Source organism: Pyrgilauda ruficollis, unplaced genomic scaffold, assembly GCF_017590135.1.
Source record: "Pyrgilauda ruficollis isolate IOZ18807 unplaced genomic scaffold, ASM1759013v1 scaffold2, whole genome shotgun sequence".
NCBI lineage: Eukaryota > Metazoa > Chordata > Aves > Passeriformes > Passeridae > Pyrgilauda > Pyrgilauda ruficollis.
In genome coordinates this window covers 7236535-7250360 of record NW_024519206.1, presented here as the reverse complement: position 1 = coordinate 7250360, position 13826 = coordinate 7236535, and the positions used below count along the sequence as shown (strand labels likewise).

At 37.3% G+C, this 13826-nt stretch overlaps 1 protein-coding gene across 1 annotated transcript in view; it reads left to right on the top strand.

The window, feature by feature from the left end:
• The first annotated feature begins 13611 nt into the window (after window positions 1-13611).
• The window catches only part of DGKB (diacylglycerol kinase beta), a 335774-nt gene continuing 335559 nt past the window's right edge, over window positions 13612-13826 (top strand). Inside the window, exon 1 of the mRNA XM_041466733.1 lies at window positions 13612-13740. The gene's annotated coding sequence lies outside the window, so the exon portion shown is untranslated. The remainder of the gene's footprint in view (window positions 13741-13826) is intronic.

Below are 13826 nucleotides of genomic sequence, written 5' to 3'. Positions count from 1 at the left end.
AATCTCAACATTTCAGTAAGATTATTCATTAAACTTCCTTTCATATGATTTTATCTTAGCTGGGTTGGCAGAATACAATTTCCCTTAGCCATCTGATCTATCTATTGCAAGGGAAAGCTGCTGCTCTTTCTATTCCTATGTTTTCTTTGCTTTTGAAAACACATAAAAGTTATAGGAAGCCTAAATATAAGTAAGCAATGAAGAATTTTTTTTCTACATTAAAATTATTAAGCACATCTACTTATTTTTTGCAACATATTCAGTCCGATTCTTGCTTATGTATTATTTTGCCAAGGCCATAGCTTTGGTTTTGATGCTATGGTTCCAGTCCAAATATCAATTGAAGTGATTGAGACTCTACATTTTATATAGTAGGTACTGGACTATGCTCCAGTAGCCCAGTGGGGAATTAGAAAAGCAATTACTTTTATTAAGAAGCTTAATTCAATGAAAATACCTTTTCAAGGAACTTAATCTCAGTTGACAGCTCGTTGTGCCATTAAAAACTCATGTGGTACTAGGGCATGAGCAAATAAAAGTGTTGCTTTTTTGCAGGGGATTTTGCTAATGAGTGAGTGCTAATGATTTTGTTCCTTTTTTTTGTGAATTATGCAACTTTCTTGAATTTATTCAGTCAGTTCACCTGGGAAAATTGGAAGGTTTCTAATGGTAGCATCACTTGGCTGTTTACTAGGCTTGACAATTATTCTGAATGTCTTTTAGTAAGAAGGTGTATTTCAAATATGTTTTTCTTAGGAATTAATATTAAACACTTCTTATTCAGGCGCATAATTTTTATGCAGATGTAGAATCTATGATTTTGACAAGTTACTATAGTTTACTTTTCAGCACTGTTTATCTCAGGATCACTAAAATCTTGCTGTCTGCTTCCTGAAAACTCTGTATCATCACTTTTTTAGTTGTTTTGCTGCATTTAATGCCAAACATTACAAAAATAGCAAAACTTCTCTATGGGCCTTACAGATATTGAAAGCAAACATCTAAGTCATTGTAATATTTTCTCATAGCTGAGATGTGATTACTAGGAAAAAATTATTAGAGACTTAGAGCATTAGAATGTGGGGAATTTCTCTTTGTTCTTATCTTCCATAGTATATATTCTACTTATAGTTCATTAAACAAACTTTCTATTTCTGTTGTGTTTCCAAGACATTTTCCTCTTTTCTCTTTGTCATTATTTAATTTCTTAAAGATATTGCAAGTTAGTATGAGTTAATATTTGGAAGTGTCCAAGGTCAGGCTGGAGGGGGCTTTGAGCAACCTGGTGTTGTGGAAGATGTCCCTGCCCATGACAGGGGCTTGGAAACAGTTCATCTTTAAGATCCCTTCCACCCCAAGCCATTCTGTAATCTATTATTTTACCTGTATGCATCCATCAGCTTTTTTTTCTGATGTCTTTATTTAAGGTTGTCTTTCTACTCTTTGCATGTAGTTCATTTGTTTAATTTTTTTTTCTTAAAGCAAGAATAAAGTACATTTATGTAATAGTAACTAACAAAGATCTCTTAGTTTTCAGATATCTACGATCCCATCTGTAGCCTCTAATGTTGGAAAAAGAAAATCCCACCACCTTTTCATGAATATTCACTAGTATGGACTAATTCCTCCCAGCATATCCTGAATGGTGTAATTTAGTAACTTCTAATTGACTACAGTTGTGATATCTAATTAAAAAATTTAAAATAATGCGAACGATTTTAAAACTGTACTTGAGGTATTTTCATTTGCTGCGGTTTTCAGTCTAGTTAAAGCTCAGCATTTTGTCCTAAATTCAGGGCACTTTTTCCTTAGAAAGGAGAGAAGCAGCTCTTGTGTACTTTTGCTTCTGATATAATTTGCAAATTTGAGCATTCTGGGAATAGACTGATCCCTCACACTGAGGAAGTAGCTCAGTTATTTAAGAAGTAACTTTGAGCAATTAGTGGCTGTATCTGCATACTAAAAGTGTTTTGCTGAAAACATTTCTAGTTAAAATGGAAATGTGTCATTGCATGGCCAACTTTGCCACACATCCTTAGCGGTATCTTGAAAAACCTGCAAAGATCTGAGTCTCTGGAAGGGGCTGTACCATAACTGTAGAATACCATACTGGATCCTTACAGGGACAGAGTGTACAGCATAAACTGTATTCTTCTCAAATTCTGCTCTCCTGTCTCTTTTCAAGTGCTTCATGCCAAGTATTACCTCTTTTAGTGCTTTCAGTCTCAAAGAGACCTTGCACTGGCTCTTTGTAAATTGCAAGCCTTACTCTTTTGTGGAAGTGACCCAAATTGTCCCTGCTTCCCACTGTGTGCACGTGAGTCAGCTGACAGACCAAGCAGAATAGGTAACTGCTTCACTTATGCTGAAACCTTTTTCCCAGCTAAGCTGCTAAACTTAGTGTCTCTTACCTGCTTGGCCACTGGCTTTCATAAAGTTTACAAGAATTTTTCAAACCGGGAATTTCTCCCCTTCCTAGGAAAATATTACGAAGGAGCATGGATGCATTTGTAACAACACCAGCTATTTTAAGCTCTTCTACTAAAATCAAATGGGGATTATTTAAAATGCTGTTATATCATAAAATTATAGAAAGGTAAGGGATTAGAAGAGACCTTAAAGATTTTCTAGTTCCAAAGCCCTCTGCTTTAAGCAGGGACACTTCTCACTAGGCCAGGTTGCTCAAAGCACCATCCAGCCTGGCCCTGAACACAGCCAGAGTTGGTACACCCATACCTTCCTGGGCAACCCATTCCAATGCCTCATCACCCTCACATTAACAAATTTCTTCCTAATATGTAACCTAAATTTCCCCTCTTTCAATTTTTACCCCTTACTCCTTGTTCCATCACTGCAGTTCCTGACGAGAAGTCCTTCTGTGTCTTCCCTGTAGGCCCCATAAGGATTCTGGAAAGTTGGTATGTGGTATCCATGCAATCTTCTCTTCTCCAGGCTGAACACTCCCAGCTTTCTCAGCCTGAAATATTAGTTTTCTAGAAGTAAAACCAGCTTTGCATTAAATACTCCATCACCTTTGTTAAAAGCTGAAAGTTGTTTTTAAAAGCAGAGTACCATTTGGGTAAGAGCTGAATTTACAGTCATCTCTAAAAACAAATTCAGTTGTAGCTTTATGATGACCATCACAGAATTAAAAACCAAAGCAAAACCAACAAACCATATACAATAAAACAGGAGATTGTTGAACTTTGACAACTGCAAGATGTGTATCTATTTTGTGAGGGTAGTGAGGAGCTGGAGAAGTCCCTTTATATCTTACTCCAGAACCCCATACATCATAGCAATTCTGGTGGTTGCAGCACTATTTGGAATTGTTGAACAAGATGATATCTCCCTTTCCCCTCCACCAGTCCTACTTCCCTCAGTATCTATGTCAGGTGGAGCCTCCTACAAAAGAATCAGGGATCAATCAATAAAGAGTAGAAGTGGTGCATAATGTCTGAAATTCCAACTCACAAGTGCTAAAACACTGCACCAAGAATAACTGTATGCAGGTGGATGACTATTCATGCATATGCAAATGCACAATATCAAGGAGATAGTTTAAAGATAATAAGCCTGAATATATAAGTGATAGAAATTAGCACAATTTTCAGCATCAGGATTGGGTTTTGTTCTGAAAGGGGCTGTGCATGTTTATTCATATCAACAGACAGACTGAAGTAATTCCATTCAAGACAGTTTTGAAAATAAGGGCTAATCAAAGTGTTTGTTATACATTGAAACAGACTCAGCATTGAAAAGTTATTAAAACTAAAATATTATAAAACCTGTTAAAGCAATTAAAGAAAACAGAAGAAGCATTAAATTAGTTGGTATACTCAAAATCTGAGTGCAAAAAAATTATCCTAAGAAGCTTAACTAAAGAAGTAGCAAATGGATGCATTGCATTTATTGTTTGGTTTCCTAATTTTGGTTTCCTTTAGCTTTTAGAAGCAAACATTTTGTATGCCACACAGCTATAACGTTGTAGTTCATAAAAGTCAGGTGAATATACACAGTTCCATAGACTCATTTTGTGTTAGAGATCAAACCAAATTTACTACTCCATTGTGCTTGCACTGTATAAATATTCACATCAGAGAAACTACTTGCTCCAGATAATTTCAGTCTAGAGAAGTAAAACACATATAAGTAGTTAAAAGGCTTGCTGTAAAATAGTATAAATGACTGATTAGATTATCTAGGCAAACACTTAATATCAAGTTTCCACATATGTGGTTCTTGCATCTTGATGTTTAATGCTAAATTCAATATGCCTCTTATTCTTTAAGGCTTAGAAACTGGTCTTGCACATATTCACATGTCCAAAATGGCTCCACTCTTCATGGTTGAGACATCATGGTAATTTATGGAAAAGATGAACTAGAGTCAAAAACAAATTCAATGCATAGTCATTTATCTAATAGACATTTCAGGGCATCTCCAACAGGTATTCACATCATCTTAAAAGTGTCACCATTTCTTTTTTTAAATTTGTCAGGAGAATGAGAAAGTGACAACATCAAAAACAGAAGTTGTTTCAAACATTTTCTAAAAGGGTTCAAAGTCCTCTCCTCCACTCTGCCAGAATTTTAACTTTCAATCTGTTCTTGGTGGAATCTGTCTCTGTCACTTCTTTTGATTTAAAGAAATTTTATTGTATCAAAATTCAGTTCATCACATGGCTTTATAGACCCACTAGGTGGAAAAGTGTCCTGGAATCCAGAAGAAGTAGAAGGTGGAATGAAGTTCTTGGCCCTCAGTAGGAGTATCAGTACAGTACCATTCCTGTGTTTTGCCCAAATCATCTTTTCTGTATTGGTTGGCATTCACAGGTAGTGAGGATGATGAATTATCTTCCTGTGAAGGAAGATTTGCAGATTTGTGAGGCTTCAGGAAGAGAAATCTGAACTAGGCCACTCAGGTCGTGAAGGTCACCCACTTAACCACTGGGGAGCCCTGGGCAATCTGCCCTTGATGGTGCTGACTGAGGCAGGAGGGTACAACCAGATGACCTCCAGAGCTCCCTTCCAACCTCAGCTGTTCTGAGATTCTGCTAAGTTTTTGAAACATTACCACTTTGACTTCTGGCATCATTTCTGAGTAAAAAATTAATTTCCCTGTGGTTTGTACAGACCTTGATTGAGTATTTACAGTGAGAATGATTGAAATGTGTATTATATTTAGTCTCCTGAAGGGGATATGAAAGAAAATGGCCCACTGGTGGCTAGGCATTGATCTATTAAGTATCAACAAAAATAAGAAATTTGTGGACATCTTTGAAAGTAGAAATTTAGTTACATGGGGATTTCTTTTTCTTTCTCACTGAATACATGAGGTTTGTTATGTAAAAGGAAGAGTTTAAAAACTGCAGTCTTAAATCACAGCGCTGATTTTACATGGATAGATCTTGGATGTCAACATCAAATAATGGACCAACAGCAGAACCAGAGCAGACAGCAAAATTATCTAAGCTCACCACTGAGTGCTTTACTCACAGGATCCTGCTGCTCTCAAAAACCCGTTCCCTTGTTTTCGTCCTATTTACAAGGCATATATCTAGAATAATCTATTTTGGTATCTGTACAGCTAGAAGAGAACTTAGTTTTTAACATCTTGTAAAACAAACTAAAAAGGCAAAAACACATTGATAAATTTCTAAAATTTTCCCTGGAAGCCATATGTCAATCTGTTCTCAGAAAAGTGTGTGGAATGAGTTTTTTGTTACATACATGTTCAAAATACTAAAAGACATGATCATTTTCATGGTAGAAAAAAGTATTTAGAAATTTTATTAACTTTTAACTAAACATGTATATAAAACCAAGTTCCTTGAAGTATCTGTAACACTGATTTGTATATTACATTTAAATACTTTAAAATATATCAGTGAGAAAAGACAGCAGCATCAAGTACATAAAGGTGAAATTCTTTAGGGATCGACTTTATTTTAGATGTAACAAAATATCCTTTATTACTTTGTTATAAAATATGTTGTTCAACTTATTAAAATAGATCCCCGACATTTCAGCAAAACAAAAGTCAGATGAAGAAAAAGGAAAACCCTAAATTCCACCACAAACTATATAAGAATCTGAGATTTAAGGCCTATATGTAGAGTAGGTGCTAACTAGCCCTACTTGCCACTATTGTTTTCTCTTCTTTTTCTGATTGCCTTGAATCCAACAAAAGTTTATTTTTGAAGACTACTGGTGGCTTCTTTGTTACTAACTTGAAGAAAAAATACTCTTAATTTTTTTCATTGTTCAGCCCACCTTTTCTGCTTTCCTTACTTAAATTTCACTGATATAAGCCATTTCTGGAGATGCTTTTCCAAATGCATTCCATCAGCCTGCTGGAAAGCCTTTCTTTTAAAGTAATTAAATGCAATTAGTTCTATCTTCTCTATTTTTTTTTCAATTTCCTTTTAGAGATAATTCTTCTTAACTATTTCTGATTTGTTTCAGCTTTTAAGCTCTGTTCATTTTCAGCCATAATGCCTCTTGAATATCTAGAATAATATTACCCAAACCGTAAGTTTTGATGCTAATTGTGTTGTTAATTTTCTCACCAGTCAGGTATACTCATGCTAATATCGTTTGATATATAACTCTAGCTTACTAACATAGTATATCTCTTGTCTGGTTTTTTTCCCAAAAAACTTTTTCTTCTAAATACCTTTAATGAAAATACAAATGAAGTAGGGCTAATTAGTTAGGTTTAACTAGTTAGAAATGCAAGGTTTGAATTATTTTAGTTCACTTGATGGTTTTATGACAAGTTATACTCAAATATTTTGAATGACAGGCATATGTGTACTTTTTAATTTCAACCCTACTTTAAAATAAATTCTTATAATTCTTATTCTTTTTCTGATGCTGAATTTTTGTAGGGTGCTTTTTCAAGCTGAGGAAAATTGTAATACCATTAGTTTGCTATATGTTCCTTTTCCTTTCTGCTCTTTCCTTATGCTGCATCAACCAGGAAAATGTTGCCATTTTCTTTTCTGGTCTACACTAAATGCTTTCCATTTTCATGGAAATTCTTCGATTGAATTAAACCCATTTTTCTCTTCATTACTGATTCATTAGTTCTTTCATCAGCTATGTCTGTGCTGATACTTATTTAATTATAATCCACAAAAGTTCTATACTGCCTCTGTGGCAGACATACATTCTATATTACCTCTGCCAATTCATGAATCTAGGTAACAGTAGCTATGCTAACTTCTGTCTTTCTCATCAGAAATAATGCAGGGAGACGAATATTATAAATTTCTCCTGCATATTTAATTTTTAAGACATGACATCCCACTGTTGGCCTTTCATTAATCTACCTGTGCAAATATGATATTTAACATAACCAACATGAGCAAAGCAAATCTAGAGGAAATTTGTAAAACAGGAAGAAAGGCTCTACACTCAGGAGTCCCTCAATATCTTTCATTCTGTATTTTACTGACAGGAATGACCTCTGCACTAGATGATTACTGTGAAAGAACTAAAAGCATCTAAGTTTAATAATTCTGTCCATCAGTTCTTTTAACAATTACAGGGAATGTATTATATTTCAATTGTACTTGAACTAAGTTTAAACTATAACAAAAAGCCTTCCTGTAACAATTACATTGGTCATTGAATATTACACAGTGATTCTACCATATGTGTTAATATTCAACAAATGTTTAAGGACATGTTCTATCTTTTCACACAGATAAGACAGTTCAGTAAACATACATATGGTAATTAAGCTTAAAACCATAATTTAAAATTAAATGCATATTTGAGATATATAAATAAATATATCTTTTTTTGGTGTCTGCTAGCCATATGCTTCTTTTTTATATCCTGCATATATATATAGAATGAAATGTAGTGAAAAAAATATGCATATTACTCTTATAATGCTACCCCCAGAAACAGACAGTAAGCACATTTTGCCCCTTACCTCCTGCCATGGTTAGGTACTATAATATTTGTATAGAGCTTAGTAGTCTTTGTATTTTAGCATTTCAGAATGAGTGAGGTGTTAGACATCTACATCTTAAGTAATCTTTAACTAAATAATATCTTTTCAGACTGAGCAAACATGTCTCATTTAGTATGGCTAAGGGCTCATTCTTGCATCCAGTTGAAACAAATAGTATCTTTCATGCAGATTTTAGAAGGTTGTCAACCCATTGCCCCGTTATATCTCTGAAAATACTCCCACTGACCTAAGATTGGGCCAAGGTCCCTCTTTGAAGCAGGAACAACAGAGGGGAAAAAACCCCAAAACCTGTACATGGAAGGTAAAGATGAAAGTATGTTGTGAGGAGAAAAAAAGGTTTAAATTCACTGAAAGATACCCTGCTTACTGCCTTTGTCCTTACTTCTTTTGTACTTGTCATTTCTTCCTTTAAAGCACTAGAGATAATATTATGAAACAGAGCTGAGACAAATCCATTAGTAATTTGAGCATTGTTACACCTATATGAAAATCTGTATGACCACTGGCTCATCTAGGATTGTCCAGCCAGTAAAGGAAGGATTTGGGGACACCTAACAGTAGCCCATGAAATTAAATGCATGAGGCATCTCTGCCAGGAAGGCCGAGCTGTGCTTTTCATAGTTAGGCATGGTGGGAAGATTTTGGGGTTACAGGCATAAGTGGATTTGAGAGGTTCAGGCCTGATATATGGAAAGAGAACTTCATCATGAGGATACTCCATCACTAATCAGATTGCCCACAGAAGTTATGCTGTCTCCATCTTTTGAATACAGCCCCTTGGTCTGATCTGATTTGATCCTAGCTAGACATATCCTGAGAGTCTCTTCAGCCAGAATTATCCCACGGTCTATCATTCAGGCTGTGATCTATAAAATACTGGTTGGAGGGGGCTAATAACACCCCTAGTTACTGCCCAGGATGGCACTGGCTTTCTTCTCTGCCAGGACTCAATGCTCATGCTCAGCTTGCTCCCTGACAAAATTCTCAGGGCTTTTTCAACAGTTGCTCCCCAGCCAGGCCCCATCACTGAGGGTTTTTATTTCCCTACTGCAGGGCTCTGCATTTCATAAGGTTCCTGTCAGACCTTTCCTCCAGCATGTCCAGGTCCCTCTGGATGGCAGTCCTACCCTTGGCAGGGGTTAATTAGCCCTCTCACCTGCAGATTTTAGGAACCAGTACTCCTGTGTGTCCTTCAGGTCACTGATAAACATGTAAGGACATATCCTTTATCCTTAAAGATGTAAAGATATATTCCTGGGTAATGACACTTCCTATTGGCACTTAGATTGAGTACAGCCCGTTAACAAATACCCTCTTAGCCCAGCCATCCAACCAATTGCACACACATGTAGTTTTCACCAATCCAGTCTGTTATGTCCCAGCTTGGACAGGAGACTGTTGTAGGAATAAGCATAGAAAGCCTTGCAAAACCCAAGATAAGTACCATCCACTGATGCTTCCATTTTTCTCTCATCCATATATTCAGTCAGTTCATCACAGAGGACAGTCAAATTGATCAGGCTAGATTTACCCCTAGTAAATTCATGTGGATTGCTCCCACGCACCCTGCTGTCCTTCATATGACTCAGAATGTATTCCAAGAGGAGTCAGCCTAGGATTCTCCCAGGGCAGAAGTAAGACTGACTGATCTGTAGCACTTGGATCAAGCAAATAATCTTGTGTGGCAGTGTTAATTCAACAGGTCTGAATTTTCATGCTTTCAGTCTTACATCTTAATTGCATTAATGAAAGAATAGGTAAAGGTTCTGTTACAGTATCTGGTATACTGGATAACAAACCCAGGAAAATAATTCAGCAGATTAATGTAATTTCCTCTAGTTTCTCAACAGTCCTTGATCTTCTCAAGCACAAATGTATGCTCTGTGGCTTATTTTCTTTTAGCTACCCTAGATTTTATACACACACACACACACATATACGTGAATATATATACACGTATAAAATATCAGCAATGTGAGTGATAGTAGAGCTACAAATGCCTCTGGGTATTTTTGGGTATTTCACAAGAATTTTTCCCATCCCAACTGCGTCAATAGGTATATTACTGTGTAAATAAGTATGTGGATCAAGTGGACTGTACATACTAGTCTATGGTATATTGTTATCACTACAATAGTTAATGTAAAGTAATATCAGCACAACCTATGAGAGGTCTTGTTTCTGATGAAATGGTTTGATTCCTTTGGATCCCTATTCCTGATTGCTTGTGAATTTGCTATTTCTGAGAGGGAGCAGTGTAGTCTACTCCATATTGACATTTTCTGATGAAAACACATGAAGTATAGAATTACTGTGAAGAAAGGTTTTTTTTGTTTTTTTTTCACTTAATTCCATTTTCTCCACAAAACTCTTCATATAATGTAAAAATGTTCTAAGGTAGATGAATCAAATTTTGATAAATTAATTTTTTCTTTAACAAATTTGGTGAACTACATTTATTTCTTAAAACCATATATTCTGAAAAATACTTTATGTATAGCTTGCTGTTACCTTAGCTGATTTCACATGGAGTCAGACTACTTTCCAATAGTTTGCACCTGTGATGTAGAGTAATGCCACTACCGAAGTCAGATTTATAAGCCTGAACCCTGTTTCTTTCAAAACTACTAATATACTGTAACTGCAGATGACTGTTGCAATATATGAAAAGCAAATAAAACATATTGGAAACTAAGAATTATTTTTCTGTTAGGATTCTTGAGTTAGGTGCTTTATTCTTTCATGAATCATATAAAAATGTAGGGCTCCAAGTTCATCATAGTTTTATTAAATGAGCAACTTAAAGTCACGCTTAGCAACAAAATTCATTTAAATATCCAAACACAGATCTAAGTATATAGTATAACAAATTTAATATTTAAAATTCTGGCTGTGGCTTCTAGACATCTGTTATTTTCTTTGCTGTGAGGGAGTGAGCTGTTAACAGACAAACTCTTTGCATATTTTAATCTGTTTATGGTAGGAGCTTGATTAAAGGAGGGGAGGACAGGAGCATATACAGTTTGGGCAGCATCCTGCTTCTGGAAGAAGAGGATGGAGCTTTGCATTGAAACCAGAACAAAGATGCTTATGCAAATGTGCTATGCACAAAGGCTGCCACTGAGCTCTGTGCTGAGGAAGCTCTTAGCCATAAGCCATAACCCATCTATCCCCATCCTCTACCTGCTCTCAAAACAGCACATAATGCAGCAATGTTTCTAGAAGTAGGCATGTGGATAGCAATCTCCTAAGTATTTTCCAGTGGAAAAAAGAATCTTAATGTTAGAGTCCTACAGTCTGACATCTTTTACATTGATCTTTCAGAGCTCAGCTGTACTGAGTTGGCTTTCATCTGTGTGAGGGTTGTTGCTTTCCAAGGGCATATGAAATATTTAATGAAGGTGTTAATTTTTCTTCCTGTGTCCTAAGACCTCCAAATTTTTCTTCGGCGTTTTAAAGCTACAAGGGTCAATGGAGTTGTCATTCCAAACTGCAAATGAACTTGTGGGACCTTTTCCATTTCAATAGGAGCTGAGGTTGGATCCTGTTTTAATACACAGCAGAGAGAACAGTAAAGGCCTAAGTTAAGTGAATATACGGAAATGCTGCACAACATAAGAAAATCTATTTTTAATTGTGATCATATTTTTTTGCAGCAATTTTTATTTTTTATATGACCCTGTGTAACTGAGAGTGCTTCAAAGCAACTTTTAAGGCAGTATCATGATTCAAAACCAGCCCTCTGCCCCATACCACCAGATGTAACATTTTATTGCAAGGCCTATAAAAATTTTGTGTTATACTGGAATGATTTATCGCAATTAAGTAACTACTCACTGTATTTCAGTGTTTTGATCCATATTTAGTAACTTGAGGCTCAAATATACTGGGACTGAATTCCTTCCCTGGGAGAAAAATAATCTCTTGAAATCAGTGTTTTACAGGGAAAGCAATAGATTAGACACGGGGAACTAAAGGCAAGTACTTGGCATGTGCTACTGTGAAGCTGGCATTTGGGAAGATATTTATAAGGTTGACTACTGGATGTCAATTTAAAGACTAATAGATATGATGCTATGCATCTGAGAACATATTTTTCCAAAGTTACAAAAAGCTGTTGTTTCTTTTGGTTTTGTGAGAATATGAAGATAATTGAATGGAATATTTAGAATACAATTGGAGTTCATTTAAGACAATCAAATCCACATCAAAATGAAATTTTAGTTATTAATGCATTTGTATCTCTGAGTATAAATATATACTCAGAGAAAGTATAAATATGTACTTGTTGCATTATATAACATAACGTTGCATTTTACTTGTACACAGTGAGCTCATCTAAATTTTCAAACTCTTTTGTTAAACAAAACGCTTATGAATGCATTTGTATCTCTGAGTATATGGTATAAATACGTACTTGTTGCATTATATAACATAATGTTGCATTTTACTTGTACACAGTGAGCTCATCTAAATTTTCAAACTCTTTTGTTAAACAAAACGTTGGAATGTCAAGGAGTTTGGGAAATGTGCTAATTCAAAACACTTAGATATCTTTAATGGTGTTGTGGAGCAGCTAATTTATAGAGAGCAGCTACCATTTACGCTGAGGAAACCATGTTCAGTGCACTAGGTGAATTAAGGAATTCTTTAAGAAACCTCTCTATAAACCAAATCATGCTGGCATGGTGCTGCATGGTTCCTAAAATAAAGATGTTTCCAAGAATTTCTAGCACTTGTGTCTTATGAAAATTAAACCCTTTAAATGCACATTTAGGAAAGGAAGAATGGATATATGTACAAAAGAAACAACAACAACAAAAAAAGCTGATAAATGTTTTTCATTTTCAAACTTCAATGGATTTATTATATAAAATTATTAGCAATATACTAAATCTCATCTACATTGCCAAAACACCTTTCAAAGCTAGTCTTTTAGTGCCATATATCAACAAAGTGAATATAAATAGAAAATAATGCCATTATATTAAACATAAGATCAGGTCCCCAGTTGAAGTTTTGAGGCTTATCTGACCACTCAAGACTTGGTGAAGACGGAAGTTGGTAGTGCATAGAAATCTCTCATTAAACACACCGGGAACCTATCAGTGAAAGTTTGATCAGCTCCCTAGTTCTGTCTCTTGCTAAATGGTAGGCAGTGGCACAAAGACATTAATTTCCATGCCATTGCTACTCTGGTCCCTCATTTTTCCTGAGTAAATCTGCAAATTCTTGCAGGCCCTAGCTGGGTTGTTGCTATCCTCAGAGAGGTTCCGAAACAGGTGCTGGAGGAAAGCGGGGGCCCAGGGCAGCGTTCCGCGGAGCGAGCCTCGCCAAGGTCCCCCGGCCGGATGGAGGCTGCCGAGCCGGGCACGGCGGGCTGCTGCTGAAGCGGCCGCCGGGCGCCGAGCCGGGCACTGGGCCGGCCTTGCCGGGGCACAGCGGCTGCCGAGGACCGGACGGTGCCGTGGCAGGGAGGGCGCAGTCTCTCCCAGCTCCTGGAGCCGCGGGCTCCGGGGGCGCAGTGCCCGCGCACCTGCGTGGGAGCCGCTCCGCGGCCGCCGCCTTTTCGCGGCGCCCCGCGGCAGCGCCCGGCCGGGCAGGTAGGAGCGGGGCGGGCCGCGCTCGGCCCCTCCGTGCCCCCGCGGCTGCGCCCGCTGCCACAGCCCCGCCACCTCGCAGCGGGCAGCAGGGAGGGCGACGGGCAGCCCTGGGCGGTCGCCACCGGCGGGGAGAGCCTATAAACTTTGGGTAAGTGTTGCACGGGCTGAGCGCCTCTCGGCGCGGGGCAGCGGGTGGAGAAGGGCAGCGGAGCTTTGCGGAGCGGTGCGCGGCTC